The following is a 24,888-nucleotide window of genomic DNA, read 5'->3' as shown; positions in this document are numbered from 1 at the left end:
GGAAAAAACATCTATGTTTTGATCAAGTGTTTGATTAATCTAAATTTAAACTAAGGATTTTATTTGTTAAAGAAAACCAATCATATCGTCCAGTTGGACGTCTTGCATTTACAATCTATACGACCTGAAGTTTATTAGAGTAGAGCTATTTTTCACAAATGATGTAACGAAAGTATCAAACTTTTAAATTTTGACAAACCCTTTCAACGATGATTTTTTTTAAAAAAAGAAATCGTCAGACATTGATCAAGGCATATGAAAACACGCCATACAAAAAAAGAGGAATTTTCGGCGTTTTTGAGAAAATTTTATAGCAAAAAGGAAAAAAACACAACATTATCATATCCAGGAATACGTTATGCACACAAAAAATTAAATTTTGCATGCAAAAAAAAGTTTTTTTGGAAAATGTTTGCTTGCGTACAAAATTCGATTTGCGGTTGAAAAAAAAACAAAAAAATGTCTGGGGCAATTTCAACTTTTTTTGTGTCGCCTTGAAAAAATGTCAGTTATACAATTTCCATATATGGGAATTAAATGATAAGCATTTTAAAAAAAAACCATCGGTTTTTTATCACCAGACTGTTTTATTAGAATCAAACTGCCGCAGAATTTAGTTTTTATCTTTTTTCAACCTTTTTTCGATACTGTATGAAAATTGTATGACAAACATTTTCCCCCACACTTGATGTATGCAATTGTATGATAAGCATTTTTGCTGCATGAAGGTCAACCAGGGCACCAACACGCAAGGTTAAATAATTAGGCTGCATAAATTATATCTGGAATGTTTCAAAATCGCCGCGTTTCAAAAAAACTTGTGAAAGCGAGCAACAATAATCCCAAATTGGCGCCAAAATGCTGTTGGTTCACAAAATATCCTTTCAATAACAGGCGAAACATCACCTGCATTTCTATCTCACGGCATCATTGTTTTTGAGAATATGTTTATAAAATTGTCAAAAGTTGATCTATTTTTGACTGTAGAATGAAGCAAACGAGCACAATTATTTCGTAATTTTCTTTGAAGCGACACATTTACCTTCCACCAAAAAGATGGAAGACATTTTGAAGGTTTTTAAAATAATGAATGTTTGGAGTTTGGTATTTATGTTTTTGTTCAACTTCTACAACGTAAAAAAATTAGGTGGATTCAAATTTAGTCTATATTGCCTTCTGTTCACATATCTGTTTGTAAATAGATTTTCAGAATCTTTCACTAAGAATTCCTCAGGTGCTTGTTTAGACTCTACTCCACACGATTCAAAGGACCCACTTAGCTGTGTTGATAGCTCTAAGAAAATACAGTGCGGTTTGATCAAGCAACAATTCAGAGATAGACTTGTTGCAAGTAAACGGCCAGCTCCAATCACTTTCAAACCACAGCTACATTTGGGACAAATATTTATACCTATTTGTACAATATGTTCACTCCCTGAAAACTAGCACCAGGTAAGTAAGTGTGTTTTGGGACCACAGAAATGCTCTGTGACCTAATTTGTTGTCTACCAATAGGTATCCAACATACCGCGGCTGCAATTGGTAAGTTCCGACCAGCTGATTGGGCGATTAGCCAACTTCTCTGAGAGCAGATTTGCCTCTGGTTGACTCTTTTATTTCTTTCTCTAAGTAAAGGTGATCAGATTTTGATCTGTGCTGAGATTCTTACATCAAAATTCTGCCAGTTTTTTCAGTAACTTTTTTTACAATTTAATTCATCAAATGAGATTTCCTCTAGAAACAAAGAGATAAAACTATAAGTTAATTTCTATATCAATCAATTCTACATTTCTTAGGCATTAGCTGCTTTTTATCGAGCCTGGACAAAGTAATAGCAGGATTTGGCGTGTAAATGATAATAGCTACCTGTCCTAAATTGAAGGTCCGTGTTGTTCAGCCATTCTCTTTAAGTTCTTATCAAATCTGAAATTCGAGCTCTTTAAGAAACATTTTATTGATTGAAATATCTCCACTAACAGCTATACCAAAGGTAAATTTTTGAACTGTTATTTTAGAAGGATAATTTATTACACAAGCTTTAAAAAATATTGACCAGTAAATAAACCAAATTTTACACTCTGTTTTTCATAAATAAAAACTCCCAGAAAATTATGATTGGTAATATTAATTCAATGCTTGGAGCGGAGGCCGATCTTGAATTTTCCCGAAGGGAAGGGAGGCATATTTTTTTCAAAAAATTTAACCAAAACTTACTCAAAAATTTGATTTTTTGCCTAAAATGGTGTCTTTGTGGCGCGCTCTCGTCTGTCAAGTTTACAGTTTTTTAACACCGATGGCGCCGGTTGTCATCAAAACACTTACGGTTGATGACCACTGACCAAAAATGGGTTAAATAGTAGCAGAGGGGGACCCTCTTGGTGATGAGGGGTAATATCAATAAGTGGGTGGGGGATAGAGTGCGTATTCAAGTACTTTACACTTTCCGATCCTCTGAGACATTTTTTGTAAATGACAGCGGGCGGTTTGTAATAACTTACGACACCCATTTTTGTTCAGCCAAACCTACAAATTTTATGAAAGTTCTAAAGAAAGTGCTATAGACAAAATCTTGTGCAATTTTTTGCCCGTTTTTTCAACAAATATGTCGGTTGCTGGAGCTGGTTTGATGTATCTCGATAAAAACGATAAAAACGAACAAATATTGAAACTTAAATCGCATTCTTCTCAAATTAGATTGAGATTAGACAAAAAGTGAGGAGAACAAAAATTGCTTGAAATTTCATCAGAAATATTATTGTTCAAATTGTTTTGCGAAATACACAACTCAAAACTTTACCACAAAAATGAGTCATAATGGCTTTTTTATTTGATCAAAATTTACTCTAGAACTACCGAATCATTGATGAGACTATTATATCAGAAAAAAATTGTTGTACAGCCCAACAAAATTTAAGAAAAACAATCCCCACAAAGTTGCGCAAAACGATTGAAACTTGTTTTTAAACAAAGATTTGAGCTTCATTAAGTAAAAATCACCAAAAAACCAAAAAAATACTCTCTTTTAAAGAGTTTTTAGGATTTAATTTTTATAGAGCTTTTTTGGGCTGTATAAAATTTTTCTCCTGATACAATGATCTCATCAAAACTCGGAATTTCTAAATAACTCGTGGTTATCTGAAAAAATCAAAGTGAACCGTTTTGGGGTAAAATTTTGATAGCAATTTTTCGGTGAAAAACTAAGCAGTTTTTAAACTCTTCACTTTTTCTCCAACCGTTTCGTGGATAAAAGTCGACAATATTGGATTTAGTTGACTTAAATGTTGTCTACTTGATCGATTATTTTTGCAGACTTAGAAAATTTCATAGATTTTTAATCCATTATAATTGATTATGCTCAAAATACAAAAATCCATTGTAATCCATTACAATCAATTAAAATCCACTTTTGATATAATTTTTTTGCAGAAACGTACACTACTTTTTGCAGTTTTTTGGCAAAATTCGAGAGCGAACGAACATGTTCATTCCATAATCACGGTTCATTTTTCCACAAACTTCCTGCTACGAAGAAGAGCAAAAACACATACGTAGCTTAGTATAAAACGCAATTGAAATTAACAAAAAGTTCAAACACAGTGAGACCACAAAATAACTAACTTATTTTTACAATCAAGTGAATTATGATTGAGACAGCTGACAAAAATGAACTGCAATCGTGGAACGACTGTGGTGACTGGTACTTACGCGTTTTTTTTTTTCAATAGTGTGACCCTTTCTGCTTGCAAGTTAGTGACACATCTCTTAGTTTTACATACAAAAATTTTGAGGGGGTGATGTACACCCCGTTAAATTTGCGAATTTTGATCGCATCCAAGTCACGCCGTGGTTACTCTATATCAGTTAATTCGAAGCAACCTGGGGTTCCCAAGGGCTACTGTTGCCCAAATAATTAAATGCTATAAAGAAACCGGATCCGTTTGTTCGAAACTTATCCCAGGAAGAACCCCTAAATGTCCCCCCATTCCATTACCGGGCTTTTGAAGCTAGTCACAAACTGCTCCCATCTGACATCAAGGCAGCTGAAAACGATTGGTCTGGGGGCAATTCTAAGTCAGCTATCAATATTCGGCTAGTTTTGATTAAAAACGGACTCTGCAGCCACGTTGCAGCACGGAAACCAAAATCCATTTTTTGCATAGAAGAAAGAGATTGGAGTGGTACCGCACCCACCAATCAACCACTCCGGAAGACTGGAATAAAAATTTGTTTCTCCCACGAGAGCATTTTTGAGCTCCGCAGCACACGGAAAGAGTATATTCGGTGATCCCCTGGGACTCATAACCGGTATAGTGAGCGATATTTGGCAAAAGGTGGGAAAAGAAAAACGAAGACATTGATAATTTTTGAGCTGATTACCTACTCAGGGTTACGCAAACTAGGCCGCATCAGTGGTAGCTTTAATGCTCCGGCTTACATTGACTTAATGCGTGACAATGTACTGCCTATTCTGGACGACTCCGCACTTTTTCTGCAAGATAACACTCCATCTCATTCTGCGCATGCAACCCGACATTTTTTAGAAAATAACCAAACGGCAGTTCTTCCAGAGTAGCCCCTTTACTCTCCGTACATCAAAATTAGTGATAGTTTGTGGGATCTTGTTTACAAGCAGAACGTCTTTAGAGAACTTTGAATAAGATCACTCTCAAGTTACAAGCAGAACGTGTTTCACTACTTTGACCCGAGGATGTATTTTATGTATATCTCTTGATTCTGATTGGCTCATATATGTGCATAAATTATCGCGCCCTCTCGCGGCCAGCATCCGTAATAGCGTTTACTCGATTGTGATTGGCCAGTTTCTGTGCAAAAATTAGTGGCGCCCTCTCGCGGTGTGCATCCATAATTGAGTTTCCTGGATTCTGATTGGTCGAATTTTGTGATCTAATTAAGGGCGCCCTCTCACGGAGTGAGTTTGTAAATAGCGTTTTTTCCTGAATAATTAAAGTTTCTGCCTAAAATATCGTCACAATTGTTGGAATTCTTGGTCTGAAAAGACCGGTCTATATACAAAATGTTATTTATACAACGGATGCTTTTTGATACATCCTGCTTAAAATTAGGACTAGGTACACAATTACACTCTTTGTTGTAAAGCTTTTTTTACAGTTGAGCAGGCGGAAAAGAAATTCTGGATAGATTTCACAACGAACTGTTCGTCGTTACTTGATGGTTGAGGAGCTCCGAATGTAGGGTGACGCAAAAAGTAATCGACTATACCTAACTTTGTTGCAGCAGCATTGATAATTTGCGCGGCAACGTTCAGTTGTTCCAGCAGGTTAGTCATTTGGTTTGGTTTTTGAATATCTGGGCTTTCACTGGTTTTGCATCCATTGCTAGTTTTATGGTGCCGTCCTTTTTAGCAGTAATAACCACTGGTGCTACCAAATGATCGCTGGTACAATTATTTAGATTCACAATGTGACCTCCTTTGATGATATTCCTGATTTCGGTGCCTACTTTTTCTTGAATGTGTATTGGTACTCTCCGACCCTTCTCTTCGATCGGGACTAAAGGGTCCTTAAATACCGGGTGCACACGGTGGTTTTTTGATCTGCCCTGTCTAGTAAAATAAATATTTGAATTTCTCTGTAAAATACTTCCGCCACCTGTCTGAATCGGTAGATACGGATGAAATTTCGTTGATGGGAATTGGTCTTGATTGGGTGGTTTGTACGCCCGGGGCACTTTGTAGATCGAGGCCTAGTAGGCATCTAATGCGATTTTCAGATACTAGGAACTTCGCTGAATTAATGTGCCAACCAAGTGAGGAGACGTCTGCGATTAAAGTGCTGAACAACTTAATCTTCTATTGTTGTCTACATAGTGGGTGTCGATAGCCATTTCCGAAGTTGATAATAATTTAACGTTAGCACCCGATTCGACCAGAATATCGGCGGTTTTCTTGTTGATAAAAGATGCTAGGCTACCCGTGTCGACGGTGGCCTTAAAAAATGTTTTGTTAACTCTCAGTGTAATCTGTATACATCTAGTTCTCCCAGTAGCGGATTTGATGACTTCCAGTTAATTGACTGAATATTCGGGTTTTGGTTTCTGATTGGTAATTACGACCCTTGGTGATACGTTCAGAACTGAGTATTCCGGCTCACTGCCCGAAGTAGTGAAATCGCATTCTTCTGCAGTCATTTCTGAGTCATCATCCACTACTACAACATTGCACCTGGACTTGCAGCATCTGGCGAAATGTCCCTTTTTGTTGCAATTCTTTCATGTCACGTTCTTGGCTGGGCATGAGAGTTTGTGGTTGGGGGAGAATTCCTTCCCACAAAAATAACATGGTTTGCTTTCCGTTTGTTGGTTTTGTTTTGGTCGGTTGTTGAATTTTCCTCTGGAGTTTTGTGCTCGGTTAGTTCTATTCTGAATGCTGTTCTCTCGCTGAACTGATAGGGTTGCTTCTTGTTTTACTTTAATAGAGTTTGGAAAGTTCTGGCCGGAATTGGCGTTTGAATTAGTAGGTCCTGAGAGACCCATCTGTTTTTGCGAGGCCGTGATGTATCCTTTCTCTTGAAGGAGAGCTGATTTAAGGGTTTCCTCCGGAGAGTTACCCGGTCTGATGCAAAGATCGCGTTGGATGTCTTTGAATTTCATTTTGGCGATGAATATGTCACGAACGACTTCTTTCCATTATCAAACGGCTAACCACACTGGGCGGCTTGGCCCGAGAGTCTCAGAAAGAAAGTCTCCAGACTTTCGCGATCAAATTGTTGTGTTGTAGAGATTTTTTCTTTAGATTATGTAGTTTTTATTTTTTTTTGAAAAGTGTCTCGCAATGATTGTAGAAATTGCGGAGGTTGATCGTTGCGATAGCTACCTGTGCATGGCTTTGTAGGAACCTTTTCTTGCCTTCCTGTCCCAAAGAAAAAATAATCGAGATTTGATCCTTTGGTCCGCCTCGTGATAGAAAACATTTGGGCCGATTTTTGGCCCTTTTGCCTTCTTTCGACGTTGATTTCAGTTGTCTGGCGGATTGCGGCTTGGTCTCTTGCGATGCGGTTAGCTTCTTCGGTTTGGTTTTCTGCTTCTCCTTTTCTTTCTGGTCCGGGGGGGGGGGTCGTCGAAGACTTCAACTGGGTCACTCAGTAAAATTTTGGCATTACAGTGTTCTCTTAGAATTACGGCTAAGAAAAATTGTCCGATCCACGATTCCCATGGGAATAAAGGTTCCGTTGTTGGTTTAGGCCAGAACGCTGGTACCCCTATAAGAACGTATTTACTAGCAGAAACGGTGCGATAATTTAGACCTTCTTTGGGACATTATTGAACGTGATTTTTACGTGGTTTTGGATAATTATATTCGTCGGCGGTACAATTCTTTTCTTAGACGCATTACTGCAGTTATGTCATAAGGACCCATGAATACCCAATCAAGTGTTGAAAACTTGACTTAGTTCAAATTTTATGTTTTAGTTCTGTAAGCACTGTTTTTGTTTTCGAATATAGTAAAAAGTTAACTGTCTCAATCGTTCTTCACAAGAGTGAAAACTTATCATGAAAAAATAAAAACAGCACACAATGGGCTATAATCTACAAAAAACGGATTTTACAGCTTCAAAAATTTTTCACGAGAAAATTTATTTTTGATCAGCATAAACAGTTTTTTAGAATTTTAGAGAAGACTACAAAAATTCATTATAACAATTCATTCGGGAATAATTTAAATCAGAACTGTTGATTCCATTGCGTTTTTTAAGGGCTCGGGAAATCTTTTAACGGCCCAAAAAAGTAACCAAATTTTCATAATATTTAATTTAAAATATTTTCAATATAGTTTTCAAATAGCCCCTGTAGACGCGCATAGTCTCCAGCTTTATTTTAAAAGCATAAACAAACACCAAAACAATTTTAAGACAAGTCGGATAGTTGTCAACAAGTTTTCCTGTGTTAACTTTCACAAATGACTTCAAAGCATTTTATAATCCTGCAAAGCTTCAAAAATTAAAAAAGAATACCAAAACGTTTTGTGGTATTCTCCAAAATTAAGTTAGGCTTTTTCAAGACTGGTAAAGCAGATGCATTGTATGGTCATAATTTCTGATTTTCAAATCTCAATTGCAGCTGGCATCTGGCAACTCATGTTTGAATTTTTTTTTATAGTTTTATTAAATTCTTGTACTTGTTTATACCAAAAAAGGTGAAAAGATAACAGACAATCAGAATTCCAGTTCTCAGACTGTCGCGAGCAGTTTGTCCTTGACATGAGCTTTAAAAACTTTCTCCTTGTTAAAGATAAAGTTTCTAAAGCTCATGTCCACAAAGACCGTTCCAATCTGTGGTTAAATTTGAGCTGATCTCCGTAAACTAATACAGGGATAATTGATGCCATTTTATAATGAAGTCTGAGTTGTCTTCTGAAAATGCCCGCTTTTGCTTCAATGACCTTTGTCTTAACTATACTCTTTTTTAACTCGGGTTTGCTTAATGGTGAAATGTGGAGTTGATAGATAAACTCTATGGACATATAAATTAAGTCTCCCTTAGAAGACGTTTATATTGAGTCACGCCCAGTAAAAAGAGCAGTTAAGAGGAAGTAAGAGGATTCCTGTCATGAAATAAATCATGGAGTTGTGATGTTACATCATCTTGATTTGTTTTGGCGGTAAGTACCATCCCAGAAAAATTAGCTGCTTTTCAATAAAAACCGCTCAAATTTTCTTCCGAAAAATTAATTCATAGGAATATATTTTTTTCTGCGCATATTAAGATTAAGCCTATTTATCCGCGGGGGAAATGACCAACACAAGAGTTGCACAGCTCATCACGGCGAACCGCTATTGTGCCCCTGTTTAAGAACTATACATGCAATTTTTTTGGTTAATTTTCTGGGCTGGGTAATATTGCTTCACCCTCAATCAACGATCACGGATCATGGTGGGCCTCGAACATCCGACCTTTCGATTGAGAGGCGGAGACGTAACCACTTCACCACCGCTCCCCAAAAACTTGCACAATGACTTATTGAAGTGATTGATAGGGGCAATAAGTTTTTGGAGGGGTGTTTTTTCGGACGAAATAGATGCTCCAATAACAGGCGTTGCGATTTGATATATTGGCACTTTCTGACTTGTGATTTGATCTGTAGCACAACTCCGTGCGCAGAATAAACAAAAAAAACAGACTTTTTTAAATTTTGGTCCAATTTAGAGGGCTTAACTTATTTTTTCAAAATAAATAAACATCTGAGGACCTCTGAAAATTACAAAACAAAAAAAAATGTTTCAGATGTTATTAATTGCTCTACAAATGGAATAACTTTTGAGGATTCAGAAATAAGATTCAATTTTCGTTTTTAAAGTAATTTACAAAAATGACTGTGATCGGAACACTCTTTAATAGTGCAATCCGTTCGGTTTCTCATTAATGACGTTTTCGCCTCTCGCTTTCTTTTAGTTTTTTGTACTTAAATTTAAGGTTGCAGAGTATTTTTTTTTAAACAGTCATAGTCTACAGTGCTGATTTAAATTAACCGGACAAAACGCATTAAACTTGAAATTTAAAACGCGTTTTTCTCAAATTGGGTTGAGTTTAGGAGAACACTCATGAAAAAAAATTGATAAAAAATTTTAGCAGAATTAATATGGTGTAATTTGTTTTGCGAAATTCGGGTCCGAAATTTTACCCCAAAAATGGGTCATTTTGGTTTTTCATAGTTAATCAAAAATTACGCCAAAAATACCCAGTCGATTACAGACGTAATTATTTCAAAGTGAGCCCCTTACGTAGCTCAACAAACTTTAAGAAGGGGATAATCTCCAAAAAATTGTATAAGTTAATTTATTTTTGTTTGATAGACAAAAAAGGTCATTTTTACTATATAAAATACCAACTTTTTATTTAGAAACAATTTTTAAACAATTTGCATTTTTTTTGGAGAAAATACCCTTCTTAAAGTTTGTTGAGCTACGCAAGGGGCTCACTTTGAAATAATTATGTCTGTGATCGACTGGGTATTTTTGGCGTAATTTTTGATTAACTAAGAAAAGCCAAAATGACCCATTTTTGGAGTAAAATTTCGGACCCGAATTTTGCAAAACAAATTACACCATATTAATTCTGCTAAAATTTTAAGCAAGTTTTGTCTTCATGAGTTTTCTCCTAAACTCAACCCAATTTGAGAAAAACGCGTTTTAAATTTCAAGTTTCACGCGTTTTGTCCGGTTAATTTAAATCAGCACTGTATAATTATTTTCCAATTGGTTTTTGTAAAGCTTGACTAATTTACTAGTCAGGCCGACTTTAAAGATTTTAGAGTGAAATTGATCTATTTATAAGCTCTCGCCCTTTTCAGCAATCCGGTAAATCTATTTAGACCATTGAATTACGAGGACTAAGAATGGTATTACACCAATGAGTTGCACAAACCTATCCGTTTGAAGATAGGTACCGTAATGACCACGCGGTGTATTTTACATAAAACTACCCTATGCAGAAAGTTTAAAACTAACCTAATCTATTTAAAATTTTGAAAACTAACACCGCAAAATACCTTTTTCACAAATAGTTCAATCATAACTAGTTTACGTCAGATTAGCTCATAGAAAATGTACATTATTCAGATCGACTTGATTTTGAATATCAATCTGAAACTACGTATATAAAAAAACTATCTTCATTACAAATAAATTGCATTAGTGCTACTTCTGAATCAATTATCTCCAGTAACTCCTGGCGTCTTTTTCATTTTTTCATCTGTTTCTTCTTTCTTTGAGAAATCTTTTTTCCCTCTCTGAGCGTTAATGTTTCTGCCGGTCAACCTATATCCAACTGACAATTGTCATATTCTTGTCTCTCTATTAGAACTCAAGTAAAACAAGACTGCTCGTATCAGGGCAAATCCCTGATTATTCCGACTGCCTTTTAAGGTCTACTGAGCAGTAATAACATAAAACAAACTAAATGTAATAAAATGAAAAGAATTTTTTTAATTGAGATTTTTGTGAAAATCATCCCCCGCCATTTAAAAGTACAAAGTGATATATTTCGCTCCCATTAATAAATCAATTTGGCAAATAAGCTTCCTTTAACCGAATTGGAACGATTAAGATAACTTTCTAGTTTCGAAAGTAACGGAATATTTGTGCTCGGGGTGGGTTTTTTTTTCTTCAGACAAATTTCGACTTTTTAACTAGCCATTTTTGACCGAATTTTTTTATATTATTCAAACGGTATTGTTGTCGTGAGCTTAAATTTGAAAAGATATTTCATTTGTGATCTTTTTTCGTAAAATTATGGGGGTTTAAAGATTGCCATTTTGGCTAATTTGGGACAATTAACGCGCGATGTATTTCGCGCTATTAACGCGTAAGCGGAGATTTAATCCGTCTTGAAATCGTTCCAAATTGGTTGAAAGAAGCTTATTTGCCATAATTGATTTGTAACAAGGAGCGAAATCTACTCTTTCGTAGTTTATATGAAATCTCCGCTTACGCATTAAGAGCACGACACATTGCCATTTTGGCCAACTTGGACAATTAACGCTCGATGTTTCGTGCACTTAACGCGTAAGCGGATATTTAATCCCTCAAAGAAATCGTTCCAAATTGTTTGAAACAGGCTGTTTGTCATAAATTCTACGTTACTAGGAGCAGATTCCATCTGTCTGTACTTTATATGGCGTGTGGGGGAGACAATTCAAGAAAAACTCAAATTTTGAATAACTTTTTTTTCATTTAAAAAAAGAAATCATCCTTTTTTTAAAGCGAAAACTGCTTCACAGACCTTGAAAGACAGTCGAAACGTTCAGGGCTTTGCCCTGATACGAGCAGTCTTGTTCACTTTTGTAGAATTCGATAAAAAAACTCAAATTTGATCACTTTTTATCCATGAAACTGGCAATAATTAACGTTTTGTATTAACGAGCGATCTTTAAACCCCCATAATTTTGCGAGAAAATGATCACATGTAATATATCTTTTCAAATTTAAGCTCAAGACAATAAAAGCTTCCGAATGATATGAGAAACATTCCGTAAAAAATGGCTAGTTAAAAGTCGAAATTTGTTTGAAGAAAAAAAAACACACCCGAGCACAAATATTCCGTTACTTTCCTTACGAAAGTCGGATCAAAAAGTTTTTTTTTGAAATTTTTTAGCTTTGAAAACAATTTAACCTAATCCAAAATATTCTGAATTCAATTAATTTAAGTTCCGAAAATTGTATTTATAATTGATTTCTTGATAGTGTTCAATATCAAAAATTGCTTTACTTGATCTTAAATATCTAACCGTAAACGTTTGGTATAAAGTCAGCAGATCACAAAGATTTTCCCTGAATCTTTGTAGACTATTTTTCATTGTTTCGAGTGATTGAAATTGATCCTCTGACTTGCGACAATGACTCATTGGTGTCGATTTGCACTCAAACCTATAGCAACACCCTGCACTGACCAATCATATTCATAAAAGTTGAATTTTTGAGCCAACTTTTTGTGTTCTTAATATAACTGAAGCTGTGTCTTGATTTTATAAGCCCTTTGATAAAAAAAACTCGAACCGAAGAAAAATTTGCTCAGACCTGTTTGATAGTATTCCACTTCAGAAGCGGCTAGCAGTTCGCAAGAAACAATTCATATTCCCTCGAACCCAGCCTGTTCCAAGTTTCACATCCCTAGAAAAATACGCTAAACTTCCTACAAAAGTTTCAAATGCTCACAGTTTAAGAATAGAAAACAAACAAAAACAAAATGTGTGCATTCGTTTTCATCCTTTCAAATTTGACTGAAACGCACAGTTGGTGCAAACCATTACTATCCGGGTCGAGGTTTGCAATTTATGTTTTGACCTAAACGCAAAAGGCGACTCAACTAACCATAAACTCCACTTCTGAAGCAAACACAAAGTTTTATGGAAAGAAACTACAGAAACTCAAATCACTCCAGAAACGTTGAACGTTAAACTCTTGAACGCCCACGTTTAAACTATCGGGACGAAACGCATTAAACTAAAATGTGAGAACGCTTTTTTCTAAAACTGGGTTGAGTTTAGATCAAAAAAGTGTTGAAACAAACCGTGCTTAGAATTCCAGCATATGGAGCAATTTGTTTTGCAAAATTCGGTCCCAAAATTTAAGCCCAAAAAAGAATAATTTTTGGCTTTTTTAATCAATAAAAAAATACGCCAAAACCTCATGAATGATCACGGACATAATTATATCAAAGTGAGCCGCTTACATAGACTAAAAAACTTCAAAAATGGTAAACTCTCCAAAAAATGCCCAAATTACTTAAAAATTGTTTTAATCAAAACATGTTTTGAATAGTATACCCAACTTAAAGTTTGTTGGCCAACCAAATTGGCTCGCTTTGATATAATTATGTCAGTGATCAATCAAGTAGTTTTGTCAAAACTTTGGTGGGACTACAGTCAAACATCATCCAATTTTAGGCCCAAACTTAGCTAAACAAATTGCATCACATTATTTCAGCTGAAATTCTAAGCAAGTTTTGTCACCATTATTTTTAAATTAATGCAACCCTAATTTTTTGGCCTACGAATTATATTTAAGTTTGTTAGCCTACGAAATCGACTCACTTTGATATGATTATGTCAGTGATCGATCAAGCAGTTTTGTCGTAACTTAAGAGGGACTACAGCCAAAAATCATCCAATTTTGAGCCCGAACTTTGCAAAACAAATTGCATCACATTATTTCTACCGAAATTTTTAGCAAGTTTTGTCAGCATCATTTTTTACTTGAAGTAACCCCAATTTGAGAAAAATGCGTTTTAAATTTCTAGTTTAATTGCTTTTTGTCCGAATAAATTAAATCAGCACTGTATTAAATGAAAAAACTTATGTACTTCCGATGTTATCCGTTGCCAGATAGTCTACAATTTTTTCGGGAAATTCATTTTTCTACTCTTTGAACACATTATTGAAATACGTTATCTGACTCACAAATCAGTAAACATTTAGCGCTGATGTACTGATGTTTGTGGATTATGCATTTACACACTAGCTGCTAATTTCATGGCAACCTTTTTGAGCCTAAAATCGAATAATTAGCTAGTTTTAACAAAAATTGCGAACCTTGCTAATTTGGTCGTTGCTTACTTTAAAATGGGTGTCTGAAAAGGCAAAACTGACATAGTTCCAAAACCAACATTCATTCCAAGAAAACCGGTTGCTATGCAAGCAGTTCACATTTTCAAATCACGATGTTTTTTGCAACAACAATTTTCATTTTTTGCACACATTTTGTCTGTTTTAAGGAGCCTGAAAACGTATATTGAACCCAATTGTACTTCACAAACATTGCAGTAATTGAAAAGCTCTCAAAAAACATACATTTTTCCTGATAATTAATTAACTCCAAAATACAAAAAAAAAAACACTCTGAGATCCGAGATGCTGACCAAAAATCACCTGTGTTGACCATTCAGCAACAGAGTCTTGTATTACATCATGCTTTTAATAGATCAAGTTAAATAAAGTTTAAAATTAAATGTCTAATTAGGTTGAAGAAAATTGAGTAACTTTGAACCCTACGCTGGTGAGCTTAATTGTTTAATGAACATATGTATCTTTTATGCTGCCTTAAAAAATTTCAAACTCCCTCAACAATGGAAAACTTTTGAACTCTCCCTAGTCAACTGAGACCATGACTAGAAATCTGAATTGTGTAACATCATCCGAGTCGACATTCAAAAACATGCAAATTTTTTAAAGAAATTTCTTAGAATTCCAATTTCTTGCCAATTTATTTGAATTAAATAGACGATACTACATTTCACAAACACAAGCTAGATTGAAAGAAACTAAAATTGTCTAACAAATGAAAAACTTGAACAAATGACTAGAAAAGGATTTATATTTTTAAAATTTCGAGATGTCCCCGTACGCCATTTCACAAAAATGATATGCCCGTTGTCTAGTACTGCATTCCAGCGACCAAATATTGTGCCTTCATTGTTTCGACCATTAAAAATGGGAAGGAATTTTTTGTTCGGGTTTTTTTTTGTGTTCCACGCAAAATCACATACCACAAATAACCATCGGACTGAATCGAATGATATATCATATTCTTGCCCTTTCAGTCGTGATTCGAATATTAGAAAATTTCCAAAAAAAATCAGGGTCGAGAAAAACAGTTTGAAATTATTGATTTTTTGCCTAATTTCGAGCAAGTATGTCATACCTCAATGTATGATCGGTTGATTCCAGAATCCGAATGGATCGACAAACAGATAAGCTAACGCGGAGCGAGATAAAACTACCAATCTAAACCAATGTTTATTCATGCTCTGACCGTTCATTCGGTCAATGTTTGAGAGAAGATCTCTCAAGGTCGATTGACCAGCTAAATGTATGTTTATGGCATGCAACGTCATAAACATATACAACAACATAAATTATAAGTATAAAATATATTTATTTAAGTTTTGTCGGTCCATGTCGGATGACATTCCCCCTCGACACAGATTATAAATAGTAATTGAGTTTTAAAGTTCACGTGGAACCGTTGTAGTTTTGGTTTCTTCCCCGTGGGCCGCTAATCCTCATTCATTTTGCCTCTTTTACTTCTTTTTCCGTTTCATCTTCCTGTTTCGTGTGTTCTTCGTCGTCTGGCATTTCCGCATCAGCATCATTTTTCTGAGTTTTTTCTTCTTTGATAACTAAGATATCATTACTGTTTTCCGCCATCTCCTCATCCGTTAGTGACGTTAAATCCACCACCTCATTTTTCTTGTTGGCCTGTTTTGGGCTGATAGCTTCAATAAACTTTAAACACGCTTGATATTGCGGGGTTTCGTCCGAAAAAAAAACCATTTCCTTGATTAAAGTTTTCAGGCTTGGATAATTTGATTTTTGCTGTTCAGGTGGCGAGTCTATCTCGAATCGTCGACTTTCCTTTTCAATGTTTTTCGGTTCGATTATAGCGTTAATTGGGATTGCATTCCCAAATACATTTGACAGCGCCGATTGGCGGTTTCGTGCGGATTTCCTTGATGGTTCTGCTGCTGGTGGTGTTGTTTTCTGATTCTGCCGTTTTGGCGAAGGGGCTACATCTTCCGATGATGTGGTTGATCGATTGTCATCCTGATTTGACTCTACATCCTCAGTTGTTGTTTTTCCTTTCCTGTTGCTACCTCTGTTTCCAACGTCATTCCTCTGTTTTGGGGTTTTGTTGTAAGTCGTCCTCCAGTGCGTTTCCCCGTTGCTTTCGCCTTCCGTTTCGTTGGGCTGGTCGTTTGCTGTTTTGATTTCTTCGTATGTTTCACTGGGAGACCCGTCACCTCATCTTTTTGGAACATTGCATGTTGTGGCACGTTGGGGTTGTTAATGTCTACAAAATAAGCCGTGCGGATTAATAAGCCAAATAATCGCTTAGCCGAGATGGTCTACAAGGTCCATAAATTAAAGGCTTCGGTACAAAAGCTGCTCCGCTATTTCCTAATAATCTCGGTTGTTTGCCAAATGTTTGTACCCAAGCGGTGTGTGGAGTGTATGTCAAAATTTTTCCATCCACCGTCTTATATTTTTGTTCACACGTTTTTGGAGATTTTACTCTCGTTGCTATCCTAATGGTTTTTCAAGCCACCTGTTCTATCTTTTTCTTAGTGTGTGGGCCTATTGTTCTTTGTATCCCTTTGTATCTTACATTAAGTTTATCTTTGGCTAGTTCTATAACTTTATGACGTGCACCTGTTATCTGCTGTGTGGGAGACTTTGGCATTTGGAGATTCTTTGGTAATTGTGTTTAGTGTCCCTTTTTCCTTAACTGTCACCTCGTCTTCCGACCGTTTTTTGAGATCATGCATGATCTCGGCGGGTAGTGGCGGCTTTTCTAGGTTCTTTCGATCTAAACATACATGTTTTGCGTTTTCCCAATTTAAGTTATTTGGTGTACTATTTGTTGCGATGTTTGATAGAGGAGCGTTAGGTTTACGGCCTAAGTGTGCTTCAAAAGGTGAAATTTTTGTGACGCCGTGTGGTGTGATCCGTAAAGTTTTTATTATCTCGGCTACGTAGGAAGCAATTCGATACGGTGTGTTTGTTTTATCAATCCTCATTACCGCTAGTCTGCGTTTGAGTGTTTGTATCATTCGTTCAACTATCCCCTATTGCTCTGTGATCGTCTACCGGTGCAAAAACTAGTTTGATATTATTTGAGTTACAGAAAAGTTGAAATTTCTTTGCTCTGAATGTCTGAGCCCGATCGCATCTTAATCTTCTTGGTACGCCGTTGTTTGAAATAAATCGTTGCATGAATTTAATGGCGATATCGGCTGTTGTGTTGGAAACAACCTTTGCGGTAGGAAACTTTGCCCACTTATCTATAGCGACCAAAATGTAAGCATCCCTATTTAATTCATCCGGAAGGGGTCCTGCGAAATCTAATTGAACTTCTTCGTTAGGTTCTACCACCGGTTCCAAAAGGAGTGAATGTTTTTTTCCTACAATGGGTTTTAGATTTTTAGCTTGTTCCGTAGAGTGTTTGCAGTTCTGAGCCATGTGGACAATGGTTCTATGAATGTGAGGGAACCAGACGTGTTGACATAGATCCAGTATGGCTGCCGATCCTGGGTGGGTCAATTGAAGGCTGTCGAGCACTGTTTAACGTAGTTGAGTCGGTATCACAATCCTTTCATCAATCAGGAGACAGTCTTCGCGGACATGAAGTCGATTCCTGATATTGTGCCAATAAGGCCCATAAGAGTTTTTCATGGCCTCCCAGTCTCGTTTCTTTACAAAGTTGATGAATGGGCGGAGGTTTCGATCTTTTTTCGTTGCCGCCGCGATGAACCGCACACCCAGTACCCGTTGAAGTTTCTTCCGGAACAACGGGGTGTCTTATTCGCTTTCTGTTGTGTTCGTGGCTTTTTCTATCGTTGCTATCAATCCCTCGGTGATCATTTTACGACTGGCCTCAAGTGATGTACTTGTCATTGTTGGGGGTACCTCGTTGTGTTTCAACTCTTCTTGTGTAGTTTTCGTTGGGTCCACGCGGCTTACCCAAATCTCATCTTCCGATTTCTGTTCTCCAGATAATTTTGTTTGAGTACAACTGGAGGTTACTTCAGTTTCCGTCTGGCATGAATTCGTTTTAGAACTGGAAGGTGCTTCGTTCTCTGTCTGGCAGGACTTTGTTTTCAATTGTTCCGTGAGAATCTTTTTCTCCGTTTGGCTGTCTTGTTCTCCCCGATTATCAGTGAAGATGATTTTGGGGAAGTTTGATTTTGGCGTGTCTCTTCAATTTTCTTTTTAGTAATGACCTCTTTCGCATCTTGAACATTTGTGGTACTTTCGGTATTTTGTTTGTTTTGGTGAGTTGGTGTTCGCTTTCTTTCCTTTTGTAGGTGGCCTTTGTGCCATCGTGGGTCTGACAGACTTTCTTCCCGGTCGGACGATCCTTGCCACTGTGTAGCTGAATTTGTGTTTTGTCCTTTTGCATCGGTACTTTTCAGTTCCGCAGGTAGGAAGCCTCCTTTGAATCCACGAGTTTCTGGTCGTCTGTTCATCTTAGAGTGAATAATACAATTTACTGTATTTCGGACTGGTTGTTTTGTTTTGAGAAATTTTGTTTGAGAGAGCTGACTGTTCGTTGGCGATTTTTGAGTGAGACTGAATTGAAGTTTTAGTTCGCAATTGACCGTGAGTGGAACGTTTGGAATGTTCATATGTGATTTGAGTGTTTGAAGTAGTATCTAATAACCCTTTATTTTCCGCGCGTTTTTTGATCAGTTCATACGGTGCTTTGTTCTGATTGGCCAAGTTATTTAGAATGACATTGTCAATCAATTCGAGGTCGTTTATGAATGCATTAATTGATGCAACTACAAATTCCTCATCGTACTCACTAGGGGGTATTGCCAATCCAACTGGATTTCGGGACATGTAGTCTATTAGTCCCATTATATTCCCCGCCAAGTGTTTGATATCAAAATGAAAGGGAATTAATCTATCAATCCATCGTGTGAGTCGACTCTGACTTGTTTTTGATCTTTCGTTTGCAATTAAAGCGTTGATTAAAGCTTGATGATCCGTAATGACCGTAAGCTTTTTCCGTAAAGATAATATTTGAAATGTTCGATTGCCCAAACTACTCCCAATAATTCTAGTTCATTTACGGAATATTTTTCCTCGAGGGAATTTAAAAAACGTGATGCGTATGCTACGGCTATCCAACGCCCTGGTGAATTTAGTTCCAATGCAGCTCCTAAACCTGTATTCGATGCGTCGCAAACTATGCGAGTTTCTAATTCTTGGTCAAAATGTTTGTTTTGAGTAATTTCAGCTACTAACTTTAGTAACACAGTCAAGTGGTTTTTTCTTTTCTGTGTTTTTTAGCAATGGACGGAGCGCTGCAGCTGCTTGTGCTAAATTTGGTATATATCTTGTGAGTTGATGTATTGACCCCATAAAACTTTTTAATTGTTTAAATGTTTTTGGTGCTGACAGTTTCTCTATTGCTTCGGTTTTCTTAATTAGTGGGGTTGTGCCTTCACTATTGATGTTAAATCCTAGCCACTCAATCTCTTTGCAAGCGAACTTACATTTCTCGAGCGAAATCGCGAGATTTTCTTCATCAAGTTTGTCCAAAACTGCTTTCAACTTCTGTTGATGTAACTCTTTGTTTCCCTTAGTGACTACTAGTATATCATCTAAATATGCGTATGTGTTCGTGCAATTCGTCAACGTTAAGTCGACAGCTTTTTGAAATTCAGCTGGCATATCTGTGAGGCCGTAGAATCCCGTTTGGAATTGAAACGTTCCTGTTGCATTGTCACCGACTAAACTGAAAATGCATTGTTCACGTGTTTTACGATCCAGCGGGATTTGTGAGTATGCGTATCCCAGGTCAAGTTTTGAGAACAGCGTTGGCTTTGTTTTGTCTGATTTGACTACTTGCGCAATGTTAACCAATAATAAGTCGATATTAGGCATCTGATACTTGTTTTTATGAAGAAATTTATTGATTTTCTTCGAATCCAACGCAAGTTTAACTGTTTGGTCCTTTTTCACTGTAATGACAATTGGGCTTATAAACTGTTTGTCCGAACATTTATCTAATTTGATAATATGTCTTTGATCAATTAGTTTGTTTAGTTCTCCTTCCACACGTTCCTGCAGATGTAACGGAATGCCTCGACACTTCTGTTGTATTGGAACGAATTATTCAAGGAACTGTGTTTTCATTGTGTGACTTTTGGATTTTCCGATACGTACGCACAATTTGACCCATTGTTTTATCGCCGGATTCGAGTTTTCTTGTTCTCGTAAAGCATGTACCTTTTCTGTTTTCTGTTCTTGAATCAATTTGATGCCGATCTGCGGAGGTAGATTCCTTCCGATAATGTTTGCTTTTTGTCATCGACCACGATGAACGGAGCTGACTGAATTTTCCAACCCCCTGACTCGATTTTAATGGTCAATCTTCCTTTCGGAACGATCGTTTCGCCATTGTAACACGCTAAATGTCGGGCTGTATCTCCCAATGGAATGGTTCTGAACAGTGCATATTTATCGTGTTGTTGAATGCGCCTTGCGATTTTTTCGTTTAGAAAAGACATTGGGCTGACCGAATCCGCAATAGCGAACAATTGTTCGGAATTAGTTTTTATTTTCAGAATATGGCCGTTTAGATCGTCTTCAACTAATGTTCTTGTATTCTTAATCTCGAATGATTCCGCGATTGCCATCAGCGAAAAATTATCTTTTTGGTAATCATCCCAACCATTTCTGGAAGAAAATTCTGCAAACGCCACTGGATCGTTTTCTGTTTCAAGGCTTTCGGTGTCAAGCTCCTCGTTTTGGTCGACATGAGTATCTTCTAGATAGTTGACTTGTGTTGATCGGCATACTTTGGCGAAGTGTCCCCGTTTGGCGCATTTTGCACATATTTTATCTTTAGCGGGACAGGTCTGTAAATGATTTTGATTATACTGATTGCCGCATTTATAACACTGTTTTTGATTTCCGGTGTTTGCAGCTCTTTGTTGTCCTCTGTTGCTTTGTAATCCTCGTTGAAACGGTTTGCCTCGAGCGCCTCGCCCTCTTTGTGTGTTTTGACTGTTAGAGTAATTCGCGCGACCTCGAGTGTTTATGTAATTGACCGGTTCTTGCTTTGTCGTAATTTGCTGTCCGCTAAAAGGGTTGATCTTCATAGTTTTACTATGTTCGATACCTTTTTCTCGTCGTATTGCATATTCATATGCATCTTGTGGACTCCTGGTTCGTGCTAATAGTTCCTCGGCTATTTTGTCGTTGTTCATATGTGCGGTGAACATGTCGCGAACCCATTCCTCTTCGCGGTCTCCACAATCCTCCCTCGATGCTAATTCCACGAGGTCCGAATGAAATTGTTCTAAGCTCTCATTCTTTTTCTGTTTTCGACAGATGAAATTCTATCTTTCAAAAGCGATGATTCTAGTTGTGATAAAAATATTCTCGAGGGTTCTCATCAGTTCTTGAGTGGAAACGGTGTGCAATTCCAAATTGGGACGTTTCTGTTGTATTTGTCTTTGTCTTTCCGCTCCTAAGCATAAGAATATGTAGCTGCGTACTTTCGCGTCTGCTTCGTCCCATCTGAATGAATTACAAAGTACTCCTTTTTCCCTCGCTTTGATCACATGGTTTTCCCAACCTACTCGTTTCTCTTGATTTCTGACCTCTCTGTTCTTCCTTTGTGCTTCAGTTTCTCCTGTGATTTCAAGTTCGTATACGGGCTCTGCCGGTTCGACTAATGTTGGTCGGGATCTCAATAGATTTCGTACTTCTATCCCATCTTTCGCAAATGCCGCCATTTCCATTATCGCAGCCCACTTAGACCACTCTAGAGGTGGTTCGGCTGATGCCTTCTCCCAGAACGGGTTTATGTTGAGTGGGTTTTTGGAATATCCTGATGGCTGCGCCATGTCATACCTCAATGTATGATCGGTTGATTCCAGAATCCGAATGGATCGACAAACAGATAAGCTAACGCGGAGCGAGATAAAACGACCAATCTAAACCAACGTTTATTCATGCTCTGACCGTTAATTCGGTCAATGTTTGAGAGAAGATCTCTCAAGGTCGATTTACCGGCTAAATTTATGTTTATGGCATGCAACATCATAAACATATACAACAACATTAATCACAAGTATAAATACATCTATATCTAAGTTTTGTCGGTCCATGCCGGATGACAAAGTAATTGGATCGAGTAGTGTTCGTTATCTATGAAAATTTCTAATTTACGCTCAAAACGGATAATTTCACTTTTAAAAAAAAATGATTTTGGAAGCTTTATTTAGAGCTTCTCTGGCAAAAAATATATATTATTTTCTTGAAGACATTTGTAGCCGTTAATGCCTGATTCACTAAATTTCAACGCGTTTGTATAATTAACATCACACAAGGTACAAGAAAATAAACTAACTTAAACTGAAAAAAAAATTGTAAGAATATGGTCACAACACTCTGTGCACAGCAACCGGCTATCCTTGTTGTTCCGACTTTCGATACGAAAGTAACGGAATATTTGTGCTCGGGCTGGGTTTTTTTCTTCAGACAAATTTCTACTTTTTAACTAGCCATTTTTGACGGAATTTTTTCATTCAAAAGGTATTGTTGTCCTGAGCTGAAATTTGAAGAGATATTTCACCTGTGATCATTTTTCGTAAAGTTATGGGGGTTTAAAGATTGCCATTTTGGGACAATTAACGCGCGATATAATTCGCGCTATTAACGCGTAAGCGGAGATTTATTCCGTCTTAGAAATTGTTCCAAATTGGTTGAAAGACGCTTATTTACATTAATTGATTTGTTACAAGGAGCCAAATCTATCCTTTTGTTCTTTAAATGGCGTGTGGGGGGATGATTTTCATAAAAAATTTCAAATTTTAGAAAACAAATTTTCATTTTCTTTTATTACATTTAATTTTATTAGGTTATTACTGCTCCAAAAACCTTATAAGGCAGTCGGAACATTCAGGGCTTTGCCCTGATACGAGCAGGCTTGTTTACTTTGTAATAATTTTGAATCCAGACAAAATCTCCTTTAACGCTAAGTGTGTCTAGCACAGAGGCGTTAGGCACACGTTTTTTGGAACAGTTTTTGATCCGGATTAGTTCGCCTTATACCCCAAGCGAGCATTCTTCACGCAAACGAGTCAAATCCCTAAAACTTTGCAAAAAAAAACAATCACAGGTAGACCATCATTCTTTTAATTTCAAGTACAGTCATCGATATCTTTCAGATGGCAAGGAAAATTCATGAACTTGTATCAAACAAGAGCACAAAAATTGAATACTAAAATTGCGGCTTTGAACAACGTGCAGCATTTCTAATACAAAGATAACCAATTGATGTGCAAGAAGCTAAGTTCCAACCAGAAAAGCAATCGAGGTGTGACGAAAGAATCTGATCAAAAGCATAAAGCCTAGGCATATTCGATAGTAAAACTAAAACACGTATATTTGACAAGTTTTCTTCGAAAAATGAATGGAACAATTTAGAACAAAATTTTTGATTTTAAAACTTACTTTTTTCTGAAGTGGCGCTAATTGAAAATTTTCAAAGTCGTTCGAATCACGACTGCAACTGCCGTTCCAATCACGCAACGATTTGGAAACTTAGGAGAAACTAAAGATTTTTGCCGAAAAAGCACAAGTAAAAATCAAAAGGATAAGTTTTTGTTTTGAGTTTTTTTCTGGGAAAACGTCCGTCGGGTGATCGTGCAACGCATACAGCAACCAGTTGCTCTTTCTCGTGTTAACTTATACTGTATCAGTCAGAAATTTCTGTTAGAAGCCACGAGAGTAATGTCAACTGCTCCCACCCACACTTTCAAGTGCAAAGTCACTAAACTCACCCCCTCTGGAGCCTGGGACACGAATGGGAGAAGAGCACGCTTGTTGTTCGGATGCAACATGAACTCATCGGTCGTCTGGTATGACTGTGTCAGCAACTGTGGTGTGACAAGAATCAATAACCTATGCGATGAGAAGTTCCTGACAGGAAAAGGAACGGACGATTCGACTTGTAAGTTTTTGACCTACAAATATCGACAAAAATTGCTATAAATTACGGTGCATTCAGATTCGAGTACTAAATTTATGATTTATATCAGAAAACAGTTTTTAATTTGAACTGGAAATTTTTCTCAGACAATGCTACCAATTCACTTTCACGTAAAATATTACAACTCAATCAGTTTTTCGCTGGCCAAAACTTGAAGGATTTTCTCCGCTGGCCGGTAAGGACTTTTTAATCGAGTCATTTGCAAGTAGAAACCGCTTGGTCTGTTGCCATTACATACGGAGCGAGTGGTATAGTGCGTTTGAACCATTGCGTGCCTCATAATTTATCAGACACTAAATATGCAAAGTTGTCTATATTTGAAAAAATGTGAAAAAGTGATAATTGCCAATTAAAGGTTCCCAATATTAAAAATTGCAATAAATGAGAGATTTTGGCCCAATTTCCTGAGGCAGAAGGATCTGGCCGGTATTTCCATAATTTAAAGTTGTAGTAATGCCTTTTAGCCAACGTGTTAATTTTCACTGACAAAGAAGACAATCGTACCCGACATTACTTGTTCCCAGACGCAGCACAAGCAGAGTTAGCATTGGCAATCATGACTAAAAAAGACACGGAGGAAGCGAAAGAAACTGAGAGGGAAACTTGAGAAAATGACCAAGAATGACATTAATAAGTGCGCACCAAGAAAGCAAAACAATTGAAACTAAGAAAAAATTGCAAGTAAACTGGATCTAACCGACAAAGTTTCGAACATGGATGATTATTTTAAAAATTGAAAAATTTAGATGAATTTTTTTGAAGAAGGCCGTAGCTTATTAAAAAGACTTTTGAAATATTTTTCGAAAGACAATTGAATAATTTTGAGGATGAAACAAGGATAGCT

At 36.8% G+C, this 24,888-nt stretch overlaps 1 long non-coding RNA gene across 1 annotated transcript; it reads left to right on the top strand.

The window, feature by feature from the left end:
• The first annotated feature begins 1,814 nt into the window (after positions 1–1,814).
• On the top strand, positions 1,815–24,758 carry LOC134854534 (uncharacterized). Its single transcript, XR_010164409.1, has 3 exons — positions 1,815–1,990; positions 23,772–24,005; positions 24,509–24,758. It is a non-coding gene; the product is annotated as an uncharacterized LOC134854534 (long non-coding RNA).
• The last annotated feature ends 130 nt before the right edge of the window (positions 24,759–24,888 follow it).

This window comes from Symsagittifera roscoffensis, chromosome 9 (genome assembly GCF_963678635.1).
Source record: "Symsagittifera roscoffensis chromosome 9, txSymRosc1.1, whole genome shotgun sequence".
Lineage (NCBI taxonomy): Eukaryota > Metazoa > Xenacoelomorpha > Acoela > Convolutidae > Symsagittifera > Symsagittifera roscoffensis.
This window is presented reverse-complemented; position numbering and strand designations above follow the sequence as displayed.